This window comes from Diabrotica undecimpunctata, chromosome 3 (assembly GCF_040954645.1).
Source record: "Diabrotica undecimpunctata isolate CICGRU chromosome 3, icDiaUnde3, whole genome shotgun sequence".
In the NCBI taxonomy this organism is placed as follows: domain Eukaryota; kingdom Metazoa; phylum Arthropoda; class Insecta; order Coleoptera; family Chrysomelidae; genus Diabrotica; species Diabrotica undecimpunctata.
This window is the reverse complement of record NC_092805.1, coordinates 146,688,338-146,712,267: the sequence shown is the minus strand read 5'-3', so window position 1 is coordinate 146,712,267 and position 23,930 is coordinate 146,688,338. Positions and strand designations below refer to the sequence as shown.

Genomic DNA, 23,930 nt, shown 5'->3' with positions numbered 1-23,930 from the left:
CATGTTTTGATCTGAATACCTAATCAATATCCCTTATAAAATCTACTGGAAAATATTCACATCCAACTTTAATATAAAGTTTGGCTTCCCACAATCCGATACATGTGCTCAGTGTGATTCGTTCCAACAAAAACTTACTTCCGAAGGAATCAACGATGCAGAAAAAGTCCAAATAACAATGGAAAAGGGGATTTATTTAAGAAAGGCTGATGTATTTTTTACAAGGAAAAGACTATACAAAATACAGGCTATGGCTAGAGAAATCGATTGTATTAGCTCTGATTTCATGCAGAATCTACTGCTTCTCTATATTCCATCAAATCCAGTTTTTTATTCACGTCAGTTGTGGTACCACGTGTTCGGTATACACAATCTTAGTACAGATGAGGCATTTATTTACACCTACACTGAAGGACAAGCGAAAAAAGGTGCCAACGATGTGTGTTCCATGTTGTTACATTTTATTAACAATAATAACTTTACGACCAGTAATCTTGTACTAATAAGTGATGGATGTCCTGGACAAAACAAGAATTATGTTATGTTGCACTTTTTATTTATTCCTGTCTATTTACATAAATTTTGACACAATTAAGTACCTGTTTCCGGTTTGGGGCCATTCCTATCTCTCAAACGACCAGGAGTTAGCACTGATCGAAAAATTTGGATCCCAATTGCTATTTGGAAAGAGTAGAGACACCTGAAAAGTATGACAAAGTGATATTGTCAGCACGAAGTTAACCCTCCAAATTTTCCTTAGTCAAAATGTACCCCTCAAAGTTTTTTGACATAAGCTAGCCACCGATCAATATTTTCTGAAAACAGCTAAACCGCCAATTTCTCTAAAACTAGTGCGCATGTTCTAAATTACTGTAGTGAAGTTGAAGGATACCTACAATGGTCCATGGAGATCCTCTATTGTCATAAGTAAAGTAGCAACAACTAGTTTAATAAAACTCACACCAAGTTATTTGCAAGCTGTGCCAATTTCATCTGCTAAACTGAAAAATTTAAGGAAATTCTTACCGTATTTAGGAAATGCAAAAAATCGAAGCTTTTATGAAGGCTTTTTACACGACAAAATCTGCAGAGCAATGATGCCTTCGAAATCGATGAAGATGACAACAGTAGTGGTTGTGATGCATCCTAATTATTTTTTGTAACTTAAAATTCAATAAAAACTTAAGTTTATAACATTACTTTTATTTTATTTTTTCTTTCTTTTAAAAACAACATAAGTCCAAGATTTTTGTTTTTTTTTTATTAATATCATGAGATTTTGTCTAAGAAGTAATAGTCAGACAACCTTTATTTAACTTAAATTTGTCACTATACAATTTAAAAGCTTTTCGAAATATGGTAATAAACTCGAGAGAGCGTTTTTTCTTTCATTGTCCAAAATCAAAATTTTGGACTTATGTTGTTTCTAAAATAAACGCCTCAATTGACATCGTTATTATAGATAACCAAACCTTTACTTGTTTCGAAATGGCTTTTTTGTGGCAAGTTAAACGTTGTATTTACATGGGACTAAGCCACAATTGATTGTAATTCAAATTACATTTTTAACCAAAAATTTTGTTTCCACTCCGGAAAACGTTTTCAAAGAAGATTATTTAAGGATTGTGTTAAAAATAATATAACTGCCAAAGTTGTTAATGAGGTTTTTTTTTATTCTCTATTACCATAAACTTTTTTACTTCTGGGAGTAAATAAATAATATGAGTTTTTGAAGAATCTTAAATATCTTGTGAACAAAATATAAAATGAATGAAAATTTATGATACCAAATGGTGGTAACTAATTATTATGAAAATATAATGGGAACCAATATAAATATTATTTTCATCAGCAAAAAAAACATTAAATTAGTTGCCAGGAACATTACCAATGACAAAATTACCATTAGTAAAGCATAGTATTTTTTACAGTACTTGTAATCTATATATTCTCAAGGAAAAATTCAGCCATTATCTCGAAAAAGTCTATACGAAAAATCATTAGAGTCATTAGGTACATTTTCCCAAAATTTGTAGTTAATTTTTTGAGTAAAAAAATGATACTTCTTTTAATCATAATCTTAATATCTAGATCTTGAATTAAATTTTACCATTATGTAAGTTTAAATGAAAGTAAAAGTTAAATAAATAGTAAGAAGTTTAATACAGTCAACGAAAAGGCAATTTAATTTTTAACGGAATTTTTAATTCCACTAAAGCAATTAGGAAAAGCAACTCTTTTTAAACTGTTTGCAGAATCCCTTATAATTAAAGCTTCATTTAAATAATCACAATTAACATGCCCTAAAATCCAGAAAAAGTTGTTCGAAAAAAAGTATTTTGGAACTAGGCCATTTGCTGCACTGAAAAAATCACCATATTAATTGTGAATATATAGTAATTGTCATAACATAATCGACGTTCAAACACAATAATTATATGACTAAAATAATATATAGTTTAACGTTTTTGACAATAGCACTCATTATACTTAAAAATTATATTCGTTACTTTATTTTATTCGCTATAAAAAACTGCAAATTTTGGAACATTTGATACAAATTTGACATACAACATTTCGTGGGCTTAAAGCTAAAACGGACCAAGCCCAAAATTGACATTTTGTGTTTTTCTGACCAATCAACTTAAAAATCAAATATCTTTGTAAGCAAAAACTGTCCACGAAAATAGGTGCCTTTTACTATGTTTTTAATGACCAAGTTTTTAAAAAGAGAAATTAACGTCAGCCCAAATTGACCATCTCTACTTAGTCACTTTTAGTTATATAACATCGGATTTAAATCTGACCAAGTAGACATGGTCACTTTTGGCAGACGATAATTTAGATTTGATAGATGACATTGCTATACTTAGTCAGTAATGTACTGTTTGCAGTTCTTGTTTATTTTTATTTGAAATAAGCTTAATATAATGAGTGCTAGATCTCGACACATTGTCAATTTGGCATTAAAAGAATCAACGAGTATAGTTCATATTGATGCCAAAGGTAAGTTTTAAATCGGTATAATAAGTTACTTATCAAGTATGTTAAGTTTGTATATTTTACAGGTTAGCTTAGTAAATAAACAAAGAACGAAGCTAAGGTGTCTGAAGCGACGTATCGACGCATTTTTTGTAATAAATATAATTTGGCTTTTTTTAAGCCTAAAAAAGATCAATGTTCTACTTGTGCACAATATAAAAATTAACTCATAACCATAGAAAATTACCAAGAACACATACGTCGGCGCGATGAAGCAAATGCTGCCAAGATGCAGGATAAGTTACGATCCTTAAATGATAAGCTTTTTATTAGTATTACATTTGATCTACAAAGCGTTTTGCAAATTCCTTTCTCCGATACATCCCCGTTTTATTATAGTATGAAATTATGTGCATATAACTTGACTGTCTACGAAGCAGCGATACCAAATAAAGCATACCGCTATGCGTGGACGGAGATCAACGGTCAACGAGGGAGTTCTGAAATTGGAACCACATTATTTGAATGGGTAAAAACAATTCCAAGGGACGTGACAGAAATAAGCTTGTATTCAGATACCTGCAGCGGTCAAAACCGCAATCAGTACATAGCTGCGATATTTCTATACTTGGTAAAAAATACGCATTTATCAAGCATACAACATAACTTTTTCATTCCTATATGGAAAAAGGACATTCCTATATGGAGGTAGACTCAATGCACAGCGCCATTGAGTCTGCTAGAAAAAATGTTGCTATTTTGACTATGAATGATTTACTTAATGTGTTACGGTTGGCTCGCTCTAAGCGACTTAAAAATAAGAAAAGTCGGCCTTATCAGTGTAAAGAGCTCAGGTTAGCAGATTTTTTAGATATAAAATCACTGGCAAGTTCCTTACTGAAGAACAGATTAAAAGACGATTAAAAGACGAGGTTGGAAATAAGGTGTCGTGGATGAAAATAAAAGTTCTGCGTTATGAGAAGAAAAATCTGGGAAGAATTCTCTTTAAATATAACTATAGCCAAATAGCATTTAAAAGGATTAATGTTTTTGAAAGAAGACGACTACAAGAAATTCCGAAGAATATACCAAAATTATACACAGGACAGTTAGGCATTTTCGAGAAGAAAAAAAATAGCCTCTTAAGGCTTTGCACTAAAAATGATATTCCTACAGAATATCACGCTTGGTACCAAGCCCTACCAGTTAACAAGAAAAAGGGTAATGCCGTCCCGGAACCCACAGTAAATGAAAGTGACACAGAATCAAACTCGGATTAAGTGGTTCATTTTATTAATTATTTTTTTGTTTTTTTAAATTCTTCTTTATGTTTATTACAGTTTTTATAACAAAAGTATTTGTTTGATTCACAGATTCACCGTAACTAAATAAGTAAAGCAGTTTTAAGCACCTGGTCCTTGTTGGCACCAATAATTAGTAATTTTATTGTTTGACCAAGTACGATTTAATGATTTCAAAAATCAGTAAAAAATGACCAAGTCACTTTTTTGACAAAAGAAAAGAACAATGGCTATTTTTTATTTTATTTGACGGTTAAATTAAAAGATCAAATTATAAAACAAATAACAGTATACATTAAACTTGTATTAAACAAACATATTTTTGGTAATTATAATTTATTAATTTCGGGTCAGCTTAAAAGTGCATTTACTGAAAATTGATATTTTAGACTTGGTCAGTTTTAGCTTTAAGCCCACGAAATAAGGACTGAAAATATCCACAAGATAAGCCTATATCTACAATATACAGCTCCAACAATATATAAAATTTAAATTAAAGAATTCAAAAATTATGGAAAACAGCTATAATTATTCCCATCTTACATAATAATAAGACAAAAAACAAAGCAGATTCTTATCGTTCTGTGCCTCTAAGTAGGTAATACCTAAGCTTTAAAAAATATATATAAATAAAGTATATAGTAGTGTCTATAAAAAAATAACCAACTAATCAATGAACAATCTGGATTTCCCTCTCCCAAAATCGACTAACGATATTATAGTAGATATAAAAACACATACTATTATTAATGCCTTCTGCAACAACTAAAAATGTATTGCAATTTATTTTGATTTACACAAAGCACTATGGCTTGGTATCACAAAATATTGGATAAAACACTGAAATCATAAGGCTATTAAGGAAATATACTTGTTTTTATTAAACATTTTCTCCTTAATAGAAATTTCAAGTTAAACGTAAACGATCTTCTATCTAATGTGAGATATCAAAAAATGGTACACCTCAAGGCTCGGTAATCAACCCGATGCTTTTCCTTATAGCTATACCGATATAATCAAATCAATGAATAAACTTATTCAAGTAAGATTTTAATGCAAATGATCTCATAATACTCTCAAAGGGAAACAATATACAGGGCATAGCCAAATTACTACAAGATCAACTCGATAAATCTATAGCATGGTGGTCTAAAACGAGTGGTTCTCAATTTGCTACATCTAAAACTCGCTGTATCATATTCTTAAGGAGACCAAAGTAGATAATAGTAATACCTACTTTAAAACTTGGGAGTCGCACACTTGAATATGTAAACAAAAATTAAGTATCTAGGTTTAATATTTAATCAAGCTCAAACCTGGAAAAACCACGTCAAACATATTTTAGCAACATGCCAAAATGACTAAACCTTTTAAAATGTCGTTCTGGTATAAATTGAGGAGCGGACGATAGAACTTTACTCATATTAAATAAAAATCTGATCCGCTCCAAGATCGATTATTGGATGCCATGCTTACTCATCTGCTTTAACAACAATTCTAAAAATTTCGAACACTATTCAAAATTGATTCAAAACGGTCTTAGAATATTATGCGGTGTATTTAGAACAACTCTTAGCATAAGTCTTCAGACCGAACTTGGTGAACTACCCTTAGAACAAGGAAGACAGAAATTAATACTCTCATATGAAGCGAAGTGGTCCTCTTTACAATAGCAACGAACCATTCGCTCCTCGAATATTTAAACCTTGAAATCCCGAAATCTATTCTAGCAAGATGCCAGTTCCCTCTCCTTAGTCAATCTCTTCGATTTATATACATTTAGATCTATTGTCAAAAAATAAAAAAAAAACAATCATTTAATTAACAAACAAGAAGAAAAGAACAAAGTCATTTAATTAATTTTAAATATCAAACCTTATTTTCTTAATTTTCCTCCTTCAAACAGTTATTCACTGATAAATCTAAGACAGAACATTGTGTAGCGTTTGCCTTTATAACAAAGAATGGAATAAAGAAATATAAACTAGGGAAGACTAATACTATCTTAACAGCAAAACTCTTTGCAATATATAAAGCCATTCGCCATGTTAGAAAAAGCCCTGAATATATTTTCCTAATAATCACAGACTTACTAAATTATCCAGAAATCATCTCTAAAATCGATTCTTTTCATCTTGGGGTCAAACTCATTGGACAAGAATTGTACAATCTAAATCACCGAAACATTTTCTGTCGGTGCCATCTGATATTGAAATCAAGGAAAAAAATTTGGCGGATAAATATGATCGAGAAGCCTTAGAGGACGCAACTATTGAGATCTATCCAAAATTCTAGAAACAGATCTCAAATCATATTTCCACAGCGAAATAGTTGACATATGGAATAGCAGATATCACAAAAAACCGGCGAAATTACTTGAGATAAAACTAATATTTCAACCATGGTCTGATAGTTCCACCAATCGTTTCTCTCAAGTGATCATCACGCGACTGCGGCTTGGTTATAGTTGCCATATGCATGGACACCTGATGACACGAAATCCCAACCGAAGTGTTTTGCTTGCTACAGCCTGCTAATAATAAAACACCTTTTAGTGGAGTGCCGATTACACAGTGCGGAAAGAGGTGAATTCGGAATCCCGTAGAATTTGAAAAAACTATTCTCAAAGTGCGGTGCCAAAGTGATTATTCAACATGTAAAAGCAATAAACTATTCATACATAATTTGATTGTTGTACTATTCTATGAATGGTAATATATTTTTTTACCATATAGGTAAAAAATATGCGAGCTTGCAAATAAAAAAAATTAAGAAGAATATCCGAGGCAAGTCAAGAACTTTGGATCTCTAGACACACGAAAACTTAGAGAAATACAACCTATTGTTAACACCTACTTGTTCTTGACATTCTTCTTCTTCTTCAGCCTTCAGTAATCCAACTTTGGACATAGGCCTCCCCCAAATCAATCCAGTGTCTTCTATTTTGCGCCACTTGCTTCCAGGTGTGTCTTCAGATCTTCTTAATATCATCAGCCCATCTCATTTGTGGTCTTGCTCTGCTTCTCTTTCCTAACCATGGCCTCCACTGTTGTATTTCGTGGTTCCATATCTTATTCTTCAGTCGGGAATTGTGTCCTGCGAAGCTCCATTTTAATTTGGCAGCATGTTCTCCTGCGTCTTTTACTTTCGTTTTGCTTCTAATCCATTTGTTTGTTTTTTTTGTCTATAAGTCTCACCCAGAGCATTGATCTTTTCATCGCTCTTTGTGGTTTTACTATTTTATCAATATTGGACTTGGTAAGTGTCCACGTCTGTAAACCATACGTGAGTATAGGGAGGATACATTGATCGTAAATTCTGGTTTTCAAATACTGTTCTATTTTAGTGCTTTTCAAGATCCAACTTAGTTTTTCAAATCCTGCCCACGCTAACCTTATTCTTCTGGTAATTTCGGCAGTTTGATTTTCTTTGTTAATTTTCATTATCTGTCCCAGGTAGATGTATTCGCTTACTGTTTCTAAATTTATGTCGTTCAATGTTATTTCTGGAATGTTCGGTGTATTTGTCATTATTTTTGTTTTTTTCCAAGTTCATCTTAAGACCTACTTTTTCCGAAGCTTGAAATAGTTGCATCATCATGGTCTGTAGTTCTTCGAAACTTGTAGCGAATATTACAATGCCATCAGCGTATCTTAAATGACTCAGTTTTCTTCCATTAACATTTACACACTTATCTGCCCAGTTAATGTCTTTGAACACGTTTTCAAGTCCAAGTGTGAATAGCCTTGGTGAGATAACATCTCCCTGGCGAACTCCTCTGTTGATTGGTATAGCTTTGGTTTTTGCATCAATTTGTATTTTCATTGTAGCTTTCTTGTAAACATTGTGTATGAGCATTCTGTATCGGGAGTATATCCTACAGTTGTTCATAGCTCTCTCTATTGCCCAAAGTTTTATGGAGTCGAATGCCTTTTCATAATCAACGAAGCCAATATATAAGTTCAAGTGATATTCATTGGCTTTCTCTATTAGAGTTCTGACTGTAGGAATATGATCCGCTGTACTGTAACCTTTTCGGAATCCTGCCTGCTCTACCGGTTGATAGCTATCGAGCTTCGACGTTAACCTGTTAGTTATTACTCTCATTCTGATTATGACATTACTGATCAAAAAACGAAAAAGATTACAATACGGAGATTTAGGATAGGCGAAACATGTTTAACACATGATCATTTTTTAACTCCGTAGCAATCAACTATTATGGATTTAGAAAGTTCTAATGAATTATAGCGTTTTAATCTTTTTCTACTTGGTCAACTTATTAGATTTCAAGCAGGTGTATTTGGATGCATTGGAAGTCTATTTTTAATTGTAAAGCGAAGTATATTTAATAGTTTGAATTTGAAGTTCTGAATGTAAAACTTAGTTGGCCACATACCACGGTGATTTGTTAATATAACTTGGAATTTTAGATTGAAAATGCTAAAGTTTCAGTAAGTTTGATCCAGATGATATTTTCCATAGCTGTAGGTACACCGTAAGTCCACTTTGGCTTTGGAATACATTTATGCATTAATAATTAATTTTTGAGGCTTATTTTAATTTTTCGGTTAAAATTCAACACATATTTCGGTATTATATTAATCAGATTTGTATCCATTTAGTTCCAATGTATTTTCCTTATTGATATCGATTATACTTAGAGGTTGTACACTTTCCCTTTACACTGTAAACGTTATCTTTGTAGAATTATTGCCATTTACTTTAATAAATAATTTACCTTATGTTTAACCATTTTTTTAAATCGCCTAAATTTATTTTCAAATTTTGTCACGCCGCGCGCTCTGCCAACAAGTGAACTAGAACTCATTTTTACAGTGTTTTCGCAAATAGTAATTGTGTTAGTTGATCTTGTGGGAATATCTACCCTTTACTGCTATGGAAAATTTCCAAGAGAATTGGATGTTTGACAGAGTTTCATTATAACTGATTTGAAAGTATTTAGTGGTGAGATAGAATTTTAGGAATGTATACAAATAATGAGTAAAATGAGTTTTTATTTTAGATAGTCAGTAAGACTATTTCTTTTTTTTATTAAAGATATTGCTGGTTTGCGATCCCTATGTTCTTGCGGAATTGTTCCTTGGTGCCTTAAGGCAAACTGGTAATCGGGTATCGAATATTGTCTGTTAATTATATAAGATTTAAATATCTCACAGATTATTTTTTTATCTTATAATATAGTCCGTCTAGAAAGTATCCTGAATTTTATATTTTCCTAATTTTAATAGATTTCCTTTTTGTTACATTTTAAGACAAGAGTAATGCATCAAGTAGGTTGTGCCGATAGTAGGCTATGGATGAAATCGCATGACAACACCATCTGTCAAATATTGTTGTCTGTAAATAGACTTAAGATTTATGAAATAATGTTGCAAGTAGAAAAAAGAAAAGTGGTGGAATATTTGTATAGAAAGAGTGTCCGAAACGTTAAAAAATTAGTGCAATTGACTGAACTCGGAAAAAGTGCAGTGTATGAGACAATAAAGAGGATAAAAAATGGGATAGATATGAGACATAGATTAGTTTCGGGTAGACCGCGTAAGATTCGCGGAAACAATTTAAATGCTTTAGTGGCTTTAGGACGACAAAATCCGCGCCTAGGGTTTCGAAAATCAGCGAACAGATTTGGAAATCAACGAAGAATAAAAGTGTGCCCAGAAACTGTCCGCATATCATTGAAAAAGCAAGTCAAGAAATCCAAGGAATCCAAAAAAAATCCCTACAATGACACCTCTGCAAAGGCAACGGAGAATAGATTTTTGTCAACGTTTTCGAGAAGATAATTTTAATGATGTGTTTATATCTGATGAAAGTTGTTTCCAGCTTGATGCAAATCATCTAAAAGTCCTATCAAAATGTTATCGTTCAAATTTCCCAATTTCCCACTAAAATAATCTTTTGGGGAGCAATATCTCAGCGTGGTGCTACACCTCTCTGTATAGTTAATGGTACTGTTGATAGTGCGAAATATTGTGACATCCTAAATGGTTTTCTTCTTGAAACAGCTCATTTGTTATATAAAGAGGGATGGCGTTTTGAGCAAGATAATGCAAGATGCCATACTTCTGCTTATACTCAAGCTTGGATGCAAGAACACGAATTGGCAACAATTCAGTGGCCAGCAGCATCTCCAGATCTTAGCCCCATTGAAAACATATGGGGACTTATGAAGATTGAAGTGGAACGAGCAGCGCCACGAGATAAAGAAGGTTTGATTCGGTCAGTTTTACAGGCCTGGAACACCATTACCGAAAATTATAGCCTTGGCCTAGTTTCGGGTGTACCTGGACGTTTAGTTAAGCGTTTAGATTTAAATGGAGGTTGTATAAGTAAATGAGATGAATCATTTGTTGATATTTTATGTTTCAAGTGATAGAAATAAATACCGTAAAATTATAATTTTGCTTTCTTTTTTCCGGATACTTTCTAGACGGACTATATGTTATCTTTTTAAATTTTAAATATAATATCTATCAGATTGTAGATAACAATCATATAATCATTTAATATTCCACAAGAAAATAGCACCAGAACAATATTTTGATCATATTATCCTATCGACAAAAATCAAAAAGCGTTTTAAAGCTAAAGAGTGCAGTTTTTTATGCAATTTTTTGCATTTTTCCGCGACTAAGGTCGGTTCCTATAAATAAACGGTAAATAAAATAAATAAACGATAATTTCTTCTACTTTCACAGGCTGCATCAACATCCTCAAACTCCTTAAATTTCGTTCTTTCTCTAATTACCACAATACTCTGTTTTTTCACTAACAATGCCCAACATCTTATCATAAAACCTTAACCTTAATTAATTAATCCACTATATAAAATAGCAGAGCTGAAAATACTTGGAAAAATTGATGGTAAGACACTATGAGACAGAGCTAGAAGTACAGATATACGACGTAGATGCAAGGTGGAGAACATCAAAAACTGGGTAAGAAATAGAAGAGTAGAATGGAACGATCATATAAGCCGAATGATAACAAATAAAGTAGTAAAGACGGCAATAGACGGTTCCCCAATAGGGAGACGATTAGTAGGAAGCCCACGAAAACGATGGAACGACAACTTACTGGAGGCACATTGAAAAACGGACAGAGTCATGTCTATATAAGAAGAAGAAGAAGAAGAAGAAGAAGAAGAAGAAGACTGTATAAAAATATTGACCTTCGTCTAACGAGTCCATTTCCTCCAATTCTATTTATCCACTGGGATAAATAACTTTTTTTAATAGATACCTCACTTACCATCTTTAACAAGCATAAATATCATGTGAGTGTGAATGAATAACATTCTTATAAAAAATAACATGTTTAGAAATTACACAACAAAATCATATGATTTAATTCTCTACAGCGATGCTTCTGAAAGTCCCACTAGTGTTGGTTGTGCAGTAATCACTAAATATGAACGTGTAAGATCATCTTATATTACCCTTAACATGCAATGTTTACACTGGAGAACTATAAATTACCTATTCTGTTGACTTCTAAATGTATCTTCTGTTACAACAAACATGTTGCTAATTGTAGAGATCGTATTCACTCATAATCTTATATTCACTGACCATCCATTGGTTCAAAACATTCATGACATCTTCCAAAATCTCTTTTGCTCACGATGTAACTGTCTCTTTCATATAGCTGTCTTCTCATACTGGAATTACTGGTAATGAATCAGCAAATTATTTTGCCAAAAAAGCTACTAACCATAGTACTGAAATAAGCATATTTCTACTATTTCAAGCATTTAATGGACATTTCTGGTGTGATGTTAATCAGTTGGCGATGAACACAAACGACTGGTAAAATAGGCAGAGAAAGGTTGAGGCTCCACCAGGACTATAACACTACTGATAATCATAATCGGTCATCTCTCCATGGACTTTCTAATTAGAATAGAAATATCAAGTATTAGAAGACTCCGAATTAACCACACTAAAATTATCCGTGGTTTCTTAATATCCTCAGGAACTCGTTCAACTTAACACCATTGCAATGTCTTCTCATACTGGAATTACTGGTAATGAATCAGTAAATTATTTTGCCAAGGAAGCTACTAACCATAGTACTAAACTAAGCCTATTTCTACTGTTTCAAGCATTTATTGGACATTTCTGGTGTGATGTTAATTAGTTGGCGATGAACACAAACGACTGGTGGAATAGACAGAGAAAGGTTGATTCTCCACCAGGACTATAACACCACTGATGATGATAATCGGCCATCTCTCCATGGACTTCCTAAATAGAAGAGAAATATAAATTATTAGAAGACTCCGAATTAACCATACTAAAATGATCCATGGTTTCTTGATATCCTCAGGAACTCGTCCAACTTGCCACCATTGCAATGTTTCCTTGATTGTGAAATATATCCTTACCGAGTATAAACCAATCTCCAACCTATATAAAGTTTTAGACTTGAAATCCACTCTTAAGGAAATAAAGAACCCTACAGAGATCACGAAAACTATATAGTTTCTAAAAACCAATCAGCTCTACTACAAGATTTAACCCAATAGACATTAGTTAAAATGACATAATTATTATTTATTTTCGATATTTAATACATGTCAGTGTTCCTGTACCAATGGTCATAGTTTTCAAGGCACTTAATGTAAATAAGTAAATAGTTTAACTACCAACTTTGATTTGGTACCTTGTTTATTATTTTGCATTAAAAATGTTCTTTTGATGATTTTTCTATTAACCTAAATTCAGTTGTGTTATTACTTCGGAAAATTTAATTAAATCAAATTATTGATCGGATTTAAATTATTTATTTATCTGAAATAATTTGATATTGAAACGTGCATTTCATATGGACATATTTATATTTTAAACCAGAAAATTTCAATTTACGATACAAAAATTTTATTTATTCATGTTATAGTATAAACTTATGATCCTGAATTACTAAGGTTTATCATGACAACTTTAAAGATTATAATAATATAAAAAAAAATCAGAAAGGTAATAATTATTGCAAGCATACTTGCAATAATTCAGTGTTAAATAATTATTTATTATAATTATTGTTGGATTCGATAACATGAATATTTCAAGATGACACTTCTATGTAATTATGGCGTATTGATGATTTGGTGGTATATAAAAATATCAGACTTAGACTTCTATCAGTCCAAAGAACAAGCTAGATTTAGATCGAGGTACAGAACTAACAACCATTTTTACTACTACTACTACTACTAAGAATTTCCACAGTTTTCACTGTCTTCCTTCACTCAACCGTTTTCTCCAATTTTCCCTGTCATTCCAGTCTCCATCTCGCAGGGTTCTTTTCTCCATAGTCTCGTCGATTTCATCTCTGAATGACCTTCGGGGTCTTCCTTTCTTTATTCTTCCAATCGGGCTCCATTCTGTGATTTTGTTTATCCAGCGTCCTCTGTCCGCTCTTCTGACGTGGCCGTACCAGGATAGTCTCTTCTCCTCTATATAGTCGATTATGTCTGATTGCACTCCCATTCTCCGCTTAATCTCTGCGTTTTCAATTCTGTCTCTTTTTGTAAGTCTACTTCTCCTCAGGAACTCCATTTCTACTGCTCTTATTCTACCTCTATTTCTCTTGTTTATTGTCCAGTTTTCGGACCCATATGTCAGGATACTTCTTGTCAGGGTATTATATATTCTCTTTTTTGTCTTTATCGTAATGTTCTTATCCCACAACACTGAGTTTAGTTGTCTTATACAGTTTCTTGTTTATCTCAGTCTGTTGTTTATATCTTCTTCTGTTGTTCCCTGGTTCGATATTATGGTTCCTAAATACTTGAATTTATCTGTTCCATTTATTTGTCTTCCCTCGTCTATCTCTAGGTTTCTCATATCCTTGTTTTCTGTTGTTAGGTATTCGGTTTTCTCTAAGTTTATTTCCATTCCGTTGTTTTTATATTCTTCTTCTAGTTTTCTGAGCATAAAGCTGAGATCTTCTTCATCTTGTGCGATGACTACTTGATCGTCGGCAAAACTTAAGGTGTATAGGTATTCGTCTCTTACTGGTATGCCCATTCCTTCGCACTTTCTCCTCCATGGTTTGAGTGTCTTTTCCAAGAATATTTTAAACAGAGTAGGGGACGTAGCACAGCCTTGTAGAAGTCCTTTTGTTTTCTTTGTATAGTGCTTTAACTGCTTTTATTAATGTTTGTCGGATACCGAGATCATTCATTGCTTCCCATAATTTGACTCTAGGTATTGAGTCATATGCTTTCTTTAGATCAACAAAGGCCAGATGGACCGGTCTACCTTTTGCCATTTTTTTCTCTATCAGTTGTTCTAATGTGTACGTATAATCTGAGCATGATTTTCCTACTGTGAACCCTGCTTGGTCTTCTCCAATTTTTCCTATTATTTCAGTTTCTAGTTTTTCCTTAATAATTTTCCCGTAAAGTCTACCTACCGACGATATTAAACTAATTCCTCTATAGTTTTCACATTTTTTCCTGTTTCCTTTCTTATGTATGGATGTGATGTATGCTTGTGTCCATTCCGCAGGTATTTCTTCTCCATTTAGTCCTCTTTCGAACATGCTATGTAGCATGCGGAATAACTTTTCCGTTCCGTTTTTAATTAGTTCGTTTGGTATTCCTCCGGGTCCTTTGGCTTTTTTGTTCTTCAATGTCTTGATTGCTCTCTAAACTTCTGCCAGGCTTATTTCTATCTGGTCGTATGCCCCATTTCCTGCATGTTCTATATTCTCTTCCTGAAATTGGGGACGGTTTTCTGTAAGTAGTTCTATGTAGTATTCTTGCCACTTGTTTTCACTAATTTTGCCGATCTGGGTTTTCTCTGTCTTATTTCGTTGAAGTGCTTTTATTATTCGCCATGATTCTGAATTTCTCGTTCCTCCGATATGTCGTTCTATCTCTGTACATGCTTGTTCCCATCGTTCGTTCTTTTCATTTGTTACTCTTTTCTTTACCTCTCTGTTTTTCGCTCTATATAGGTCTAAGTCTTCCTGTTTTTTGGTGTTTAGGTATTTTATGTGTAGTTTTTTCTTTTCTTTTATGCATTTCAATGTGTCTTCCCTTAATTTGATATTCTGATGGGTGTTCCTTTGGTCGTCTTCTCCAAGAGCTTCTAAGGCCGCTGAAATCAGGCAGGTTTTTATGTGTTCATGCATTTCATCTAACGTGTCATATCTGAATTCTTCTAGTTTTTGGTCTAGTCTTCTTTTGTATAAATCTTTTATTGATTCTTCCTGCAATAGATGTAATTTGAGCCTCTTTTCGTTTATTGTCGTTCCCGTTGTAACAATCGATGTATGTTTTTGTTTTGTCCAGATATAGGGGAATTCCATCCATGCCACCACAAGTTTGTGATCTGTTCCACACTCTGCCCCTCTTTTCACTCTGATGTCTTTCACTTTGATGGAGCTTTTGTGGTTCATGATAATGTAGTCAATAATGGATCTTAGTTTTCTTGTCTCTTGAGTCCATGTGTACTTATGTATATTTTTGTGTTTGTAGAATCCGTTCATAATTTTCAAATCATTTACTTCACATAGTTCTACCAATCTTTCTCCGTTGTCGTTAATTGTGTCTTCTACAAATGGACCAACTGTTCTGTCATTGTCTTTTCTTCCGACTCTTCCATTTAGATCCCCCACTATTATTATTTCTTGTTTAGGTTTTCTCTTATCCATTTGTTCCTGAAGTTGTTCAATAAATCGTTTTTTCTCATTGGCTGGATTGTCTTCCGTTGGACCGTATGTTGCTAGTATTATAATTTCTCTGCCATTTTTACCAGTGACAAAAAACCTGATTCTCCTAGTGAGAAAACATTCGATACTATAAGCTAGCAGAAAATGCTGGCTATCGAATACTAAAAAAACAGCAGTTGATAGCAAAATATTCGCGTCGTTAAAATGGAATTGGGTGGGACATGTTGCCAGATTATCTGAAAACCAATGGAAAAGTCGTATTGCGGAGTGATTGCCGAGAGAAGAAGCAGTACGTAGAAGCCGACGCGACGTGCAGCTTGCTATAATAGCAGTGACTGGATGCAAGCTTCCGCACAAAACAGTGACAGACGGAAAGAGCTGAGTGCCCACTATTGGACGTATACAGATTGATGATGATGATAATATATTAATTACACATTCGTTACATAGAATGAAAGTACTTACCCAGTTACCAACAAAAAACGGGACTGGATTACTGATTACTGGTTTGTCTATGAAATATCTAAAAAATAAAAAAAATATATTATTTAATAATAATATAATTTTAATGTAGATTCAGTAATGTTTTAAAATAGAAATTTGTACATTTTTAATTTCTTCGAAATTTTTTTCAAGATTTGTAATTGAATTATTTTAACCCTTTAAGAGTCGCTAGGAATTTCTTAAAAAAGTAGTAGCCGTGTGCAGTAAAATCGACCGCTTTTCTTATTCTTGTAGTGTCTATTCGTTTTGGATGTTGGCGACCATCATGTCAATCTGTATTTTGCAAACTGCTGTTTTAAAAAGATTTGTGGTTGTTGTGTTGAACCACGTACGTAGATTTTTCAGCCAGGTAATACTTCGCCTTTCTGGTCCTAGTTTTCCTTCTACTTTTCCTTGTGGAATCATTTAAAGCAATCTATATCTTTTGCTGTTCGTCATGATGAGACCGAGGTACTCGATTTTGGCTGTTTTTATTGCGGTTAACAACTCTTCAGGATATCTTCAGGATTCGACGATAAAGCCTCAATGTTCTTGCATGTAGTGTCTGTGAGAGTCCACGACGCAACTCTGTACAATAGTACAGAAAAGATGTAACATATTAGTGACCTGATTTTTATGGGTACTGATAAATCATGACATTTGAATAGCTTAGCCATTTTTTGAAATAGAGATCTTGCCTTCCCTATCCTACATTTAATTTTTAGGGAATGGTAATGATTTTCATTGACGTTCATACCAAGGTAGGTGTATGTTTTTACTCTTTTTATTGATTGACTATTCACACCAATTTGTTATTCCTTTTTATCATACATATTGTTTTCTTAATATTCAGTAAGAGTCCATATCTCTGACTCAATTCTGAGATTCTATTCATTATTTTCCTGGAGGGCTTTATAACTGTTAGCGAATACCACAGTGTCATTCGCGTATCTGATGTTAATGATACATTCTTCGTTGATTCGAATTTCGGCTGCCACATCCTTCTACTTCGACTTCCTACTGCTTCTTAAAAGATTTCCTCAGAATTATGTTGAACAGCAGGGGTGATAGTATACATCCCTGTCGGACCCAACGTTTAATTTTGATATCAACGGATTTATCAGATAGCTTATGCTAACAAGAGTATTTGGAACCAGTTTAAGTAAAACACTCTTTTATTAAAATTTATTAAGTATATTAACATAACAAAATAATACAAAAAGTAAACCAATGTTATAATCACTAAACAGGACAGTCTATATACTAAGGAAGATATTTGGACCAACCCAATGCAGCGATAGTTCGTGGAGAATTAAAATGAACCACGAGCTGGATGAACTAATGCAGAGCGCAGATATTGTCAGATTTGTAAAATCACAAAGACTAAACTGGCTTGGTCACCTAGAAAGAATGCCAGATAATCGAGCTGTAAAAGTAGTTCAGAGATGGAAGCCCCAAGGAAACAGAACAAGAGGAAGGCCCCGTAAAAGATGGATAGACGACGTAGAGAGGGATCTTAAAACCATGAACATCAGGCAGTGGCGAAGGAAAGTATCCGACAGGGCAGAATGGAAGAACATTGTTAAGCAGGCCAAGACTCACAAAGGGTTGTAGCGCCATTAGAAGAAGAAGAAGACAGGATAGTAAAAAAACTTTCTACTCCGATAAAAAAGAAAACTTTTATTAATTAGAACGCAACTAATATTGGCAATATCATTTTGAAGTCGTCTAATCTAAAATGTATAATGTATGTCGGAATTGTCAATATAAATGAGTCAGATAACATTAAATTATTAGAAGAATTTTTCACTAAGTAACAAAAAAACAATTTTGTATGTAAAAACATGTTTGTATTTTGAGAACAATTTCCGAAGTGAAAATTGAACCGTCAATAAATTTACTTTACCCTTTAATTGTGGCTTATTCCCATTTAAATAGTAATTACTTTAAAATGCCACAAGAAAATAGCTTAAGAGCAATATTAAGAAAACTTTTAGTTAATCCGATATAAGTTAAATTTCGCACTCTTTACATTCTGCACGTGTATGCTCTCTGCGTGAAAGCTTTTTATATCTACAGCAGAAAACAGTCATTTTCAGCAGCCTACTATTATATCATGTTACATAGACTAACAGAAATTCCCATGCAAAAAACCCACTTTGAGAAAGAATTGAATATAATTAACCAAATAGAGGTAAACAATGGGAACGACGAACAAACAATAAACAAAATTTTAAAACAAAACCTACATAAGGAAGCCCTGAAATTAGTATATCCACCACCAGAGAAAAACCCCAGCACTTTCTGTTAGATTACATATAAAGGCAAGATATGAACAAAAATAGCTGAACACGTAAAAAGATAGGAAAAACGCCAGCTTTTAGAATAAACAACTTAGGCAAACATATTAAGAATAACTGCCAAAATAAAACGTACTTATACAGTGGTGTTGACATCTTTTGTAGACACATATATCACACTTTTTTTTTTAAACAGAACAGAACAGAAAACTAGGCAGACTGTTTACAATTATACAGTGGTGTATACAAACTTAAATGTGGCGACTGCCCAAAATCTTACATCCGTCAAACTCGTAGAACTTGTAACAAATGTATAGCAGACCACAAAAGGACTTTCAATAATAGAAAAACAGATTCTACTTACGCAGTTCACCTTAGAGACCATAATCAATATTTTAAGAATCCATTTCAAATTATACACATTCAAAATAAAGGCTTTATGCTTTGTTAGAATCTATAAAAATTAACAAAATAAAAAGTACAGATATAATTGTGAAATAACAACTTGGGACAAACAGTTCTCCCTTCCTTATTTAGTTAAAGACTATAAAATGTAAACGCATGCCAAAAATAGATCACTTGAGGAACGCACTCTGCCGAAACAGCTCTAGTGATAATAAATTATAATAAATTTTGTGGAAGTGTTGAAAACAAAAGTTTTCAATGTTTTATTGTTAGATTTTAAAAGTAGTTTTATTATCATCTAGAGTCTAGACTTTTACTTTTAAGAGCAGTTTGTTATAAACTGGTAGAACTGCCAATTTACGTATTAAAAATTTTCAATTCATTATTGACATTTACTCCAGAATAGTAGATCCCTGTACCAGCTTGTACAGTTTTAGTGCATGGGTGGTACCATATATTTTGGTGTGGCTTGGTAGTCTCATAGGTAAAGATGTGGTTGACTGTTTTAGGTTATTTGCTACAGCATCTGCAATTGAAGTGCTCATAAAACAGTCGCATTATATACAGTCCCTTAAGTAACGCATTTAAAGTAAGAAAGCTCAATAAATACTTACAACCATATATTTATACATCGTAGCCTTAAGATTTTCCATAAATATTCCATCCCCTTAGCCTACCACACAATATCGTATTGCCATATTTCTCATGTCCTCAAAGATGCTATTAAAGAGACTTATTCTGGGTCTTTCTCTTCTCATTGCTTGGCAGTCCCTTAAGAAGCGGTTTTCGCTGGATATATTGATGTGTTTGGCGATATATGTTTACAGATACGATATATATATATATATATATATATATATATATATATATATATATATATATATATATATATATTGTTATGATGTATTGTTTGTTTGAATGATGAGCAATGAGTATTTTTAATTAATATAGGGTTTTTATCGCGGTTCTCAAAGAATTAGTTTGTAAGTACTTTTTTAAATTATCTTTATTATAACTACTATGAAACACACATATATATCTAACCTAGCCAATGTAAATTTAAAATAAACTATCTTTTAATTGATATTCTTATAAAACTAATTAAATTTTAAAAAAATGTAAGATTTAAACAAACTATCTTCAAAATTGAAACTGTTATGACACTAACTAAATTATATTAACAAAATTTTGTACCTTTCTTTCACTGAATGCCTAAATGAACTGTTTTCCACTATATATATATATTCTAATCACCACTGAATGTCTTCGTACTTCGGTTATCCTTGTTTTTGTGAAATTACTTTTTCCAATTATCAGCTTCTACCAATTTAAGATATATTTTTCTTCACCAGCATTTATACACCACCAAGCAAACCAGCAAACAGCATTTATATTTATTCTTCTTTTCAATATACCAATATCCAATTATTATAAGTTGATCTATACTAATCTCCAATCATAATATAATTTAATTTCTTCCAATATCCAACCAATATTCTCCTAACATACTTTTTTAATCTTCAATAATTATTTGTGTATAATTATAAATGTGCATTAAAATATATACATAATTTTTAATCTTCATTTAACTCACTATATTAAACAATTGGACTATTTGTAACTGATTGACTGTCTTGAAAATTCTAAACAATTGACTTCACTAACTAAATGAGTTTATCTTCTACTAACTTTCATAATAAAACTGGCCATCTTGAATCCAAATACAACAACAAAATGTCATAAACATATAAATGTACATCACACTACACTACAAAAGGATAAACAAACACTTCTGTCTCCGGCTTCTACAAGTAATGTAGCCTTTCTTAAATAATTTTAAAGTGTTTGTTTGTTCTTTTGTAGTGTAGTGTGATGTACATTTATATGTTTATGACATTTTGTTCTTGTCGGATAGGCCGCAATTGACGAAATGCCCCTGAAGATGATCTAGGGATCGAAAGTACTTGGGCAAGATTAAATTAAACTGTGCTCGATATATGCCTTTTATGTGATCAAAGTTAATTTAGCAATTGATCCAATTTATCCGGAAGGTAAATAACCTCGTAATTAAACTATATTAAAGATATCTATAACAATTATATACAGTGAGAGAAGTTGAAAACTTACAATTATTGTAAGATTAAGTGTTACATTTGTGATTGCATACCTCATAAAAAATCGTAACATGTTTTAAAATTTTGTGTTAAAATCTTAGTCTCAATAATGTATTACGACTGGGCGTATTATTGTTTTGTTGGATTTCAACTTCATATTTCTGGATATATTTGGGGATTTGATAAGAGATTGACTCTAAATGGGGACCGTGAAAATTCTGCACTTTATGTATGCGGTAATGCTATATATTTCCTGTATTGACAAGTCCTCCAAGATATTCAAATTCGTTATCTGCTTCGATGACGTCGCCACTAGAATACGCGTTGCCGTAGGATTGGTCATTAAGTGCTTATCTGCGTGCATTTCTTTTTTTTTGTTGTTATTATTATGCTATTTTGTAGCTGCTCCATTTATTGATGCATACGTCCCTCGTACACCGTTTTTCGACTACAACAATATCATCAACATAGCTAATTTGCAGTGATTTGTTATATTTTAATCTTTCTATAGCGCTAATAAATATATAGAAAAGTGGATGTCATTGTCATACTCCGGTGCTTTTTATTAAAAGTTTTAAACATATTCCATCTGGTTCTGCACTCTACACTTAATTTTTATGGGTTAGTTTGGTTAAAATTAACAACTGATTGACTACCTTCAAGTCTATAAAAATATTGTGAGTATCTATATGTCTTGGTTTTTATTTAGAAAAAAGGACTTATTTTACCTAAAAGTTAAAGAACGCAGCACAAAATCATTGGTAGCTGTCCTACATTATAAAATGTGGACTAAACCCTATATAATGCACTTACTTTACCGCCTATATCAAAATCCTATTTAATTATTCATATTATTTATCACCAGAGAAATGATGATTTTCTATTAAAGTTATGTAAAGAGGATGGGAAACTGAAAACTCAATATGTAACGAAAGTCCTAAATAAATATAGTGTGAGTTCACATTTGGCCATTTCTCTACGGACATGTGTATTCAAGTGTAAGTAATCATTCAATTTTGCAAAGTAAACCGTATTATATAAAACGTTTTACAGGAAAAACGTTTTCTCACATTGAAGGTATAGTAACTCTTTAAACATTGAACTATAGAGATTTAAGTTTTTTTTGGATAAGTTAAAAACTGTTGTTACGACTTGATTATAGTAAATGGTTTATAAAAATTTTGTATTAGATACTTAAAAACCAAAAAAGGGATCATATAAAAGCAAGTCTATAACAACCAAAATTTAGAGTACATATGCCGACTTAAATCGATATTGGACCAAAGTATGGGTCAACTTTTTTAAGAAGAAATAAAATATTGAAAAATCAACATTACTAAATTAACCTTTACTAAGCGTAAGCTAGTAGTTTTGAATCGTATGGAATCCTGCAAAATGAACCAAAATAAGACAACAGCTACTTTAGAGTCGCGAATTTGTAATGCCATCGGTATTATTAGTAAAGCACTACTTTATAAAATGAATTTAAACCAATAAATGTTATGGATAAAACTGGAGAGTTGATAAAATTAGTACAGAGGGCGCAGAGTAAGGTAAGTAAGTAAAACGGGAGTAAAGTTTTAACCTCTCAGTATTAAAACGCAATACGCATATAAGCTACTAAAGTACATTCATTTAGCAAATTCCCATCAGTAAATATGAGCACGTGTTGATATTCGCCTTCTCATTCGTCAAGAGGCTATTAAATATAATTTATTACCTTAAGCCAGCCAGATTCTCATGTTACAGATCCACACTTGCCAGCATTTTAAATTCAAATTGTATCGTGTTGATTTTTAAGTTAATATATTGTGTTATATTTATGTTATTAGTTATTGTTAAGTTATTTACTGGTCGTGTTATTTTTTAGAGTTTAGTTTAATTGTGATATAATGATTAAATTTCAAGAAATTCTTATACTAACAGTTTCAAAAGTAAATATTTTTAAAAATCATATGATACATAGGTCATACATCAGTACGACCCTGTTTGGCTTACACGTGGTTCTATTGACGATTGGGAATTTGTAAAATAAATAGGGTTTACTGCATGAAACCTTCGAGAACGATCTTAACGACTTAAATAATTGCATTATACACGAATTACAAGAAAGTTGCCAAGAGCACTGTACTAAAATAAAACCTTCGATTCATAAAGAGAAAAACCAATATTTATAGAAGTCACAAAGATGTGTGTAAGATTTTATATTTTTAACATAAATAAACAGTATTGAGTGTTGTGGTCAGAAGAAAGAGGATGTGATCAATTGGGTTTACATTTTCGTTGTCAGCGGATTTCCATGTACCTTTTGTATTATTATATGGGAAAATCTTGGCAATCCTCTGTTCATGTTATTGGTGCCTGCAAAGTTTATTAGTCTCAATCCGTTATCATTTGACTCTTTCTGTAAACTCTCACATCTTATAGTTACCTGAAAAAATTGCTCTTTGTACATTTTTGCTTTAAGGTCCCCACCAATTATTTTTACGTCATGACGTGGACATTGGTCATATTATTTGTCCAAAGTGTCGTACAATTCATATTTTTCGTCGTCTTTCTTTTCTTTCGCAGGTGCGTGTACACTAAGTAAATCGTGGTAAAGAATTTTTTTAAGACGTAGATTACATATTCTATTCTAA

The 23,930-nt window shown here is 32.4% G+C and overlaps 1 protein-coding gene across 1 annotated transcript in view; it reads right to left on the bottom strand.

The window, feature by feature from the left end:
- The window catches only part of 5-HT2A (5-hydroxytryptamine receptor 2A), a 449,669-nt gene that overhangs the window by 360,264 nt on the left and 65,475 nt on the right, over nucleotides 1-23,930 (bottom strand). The window contains exon 2 of the mRNA XM_072524904.1: nucleotides 16,455-16,512. The gene's annotated coding sequence lies outside the window, so the exon portion shown is untranslated. The remainder of the gene's footprint in view (nucleotides 1-16,454; nucleotides 16,513-23,930) is intronic.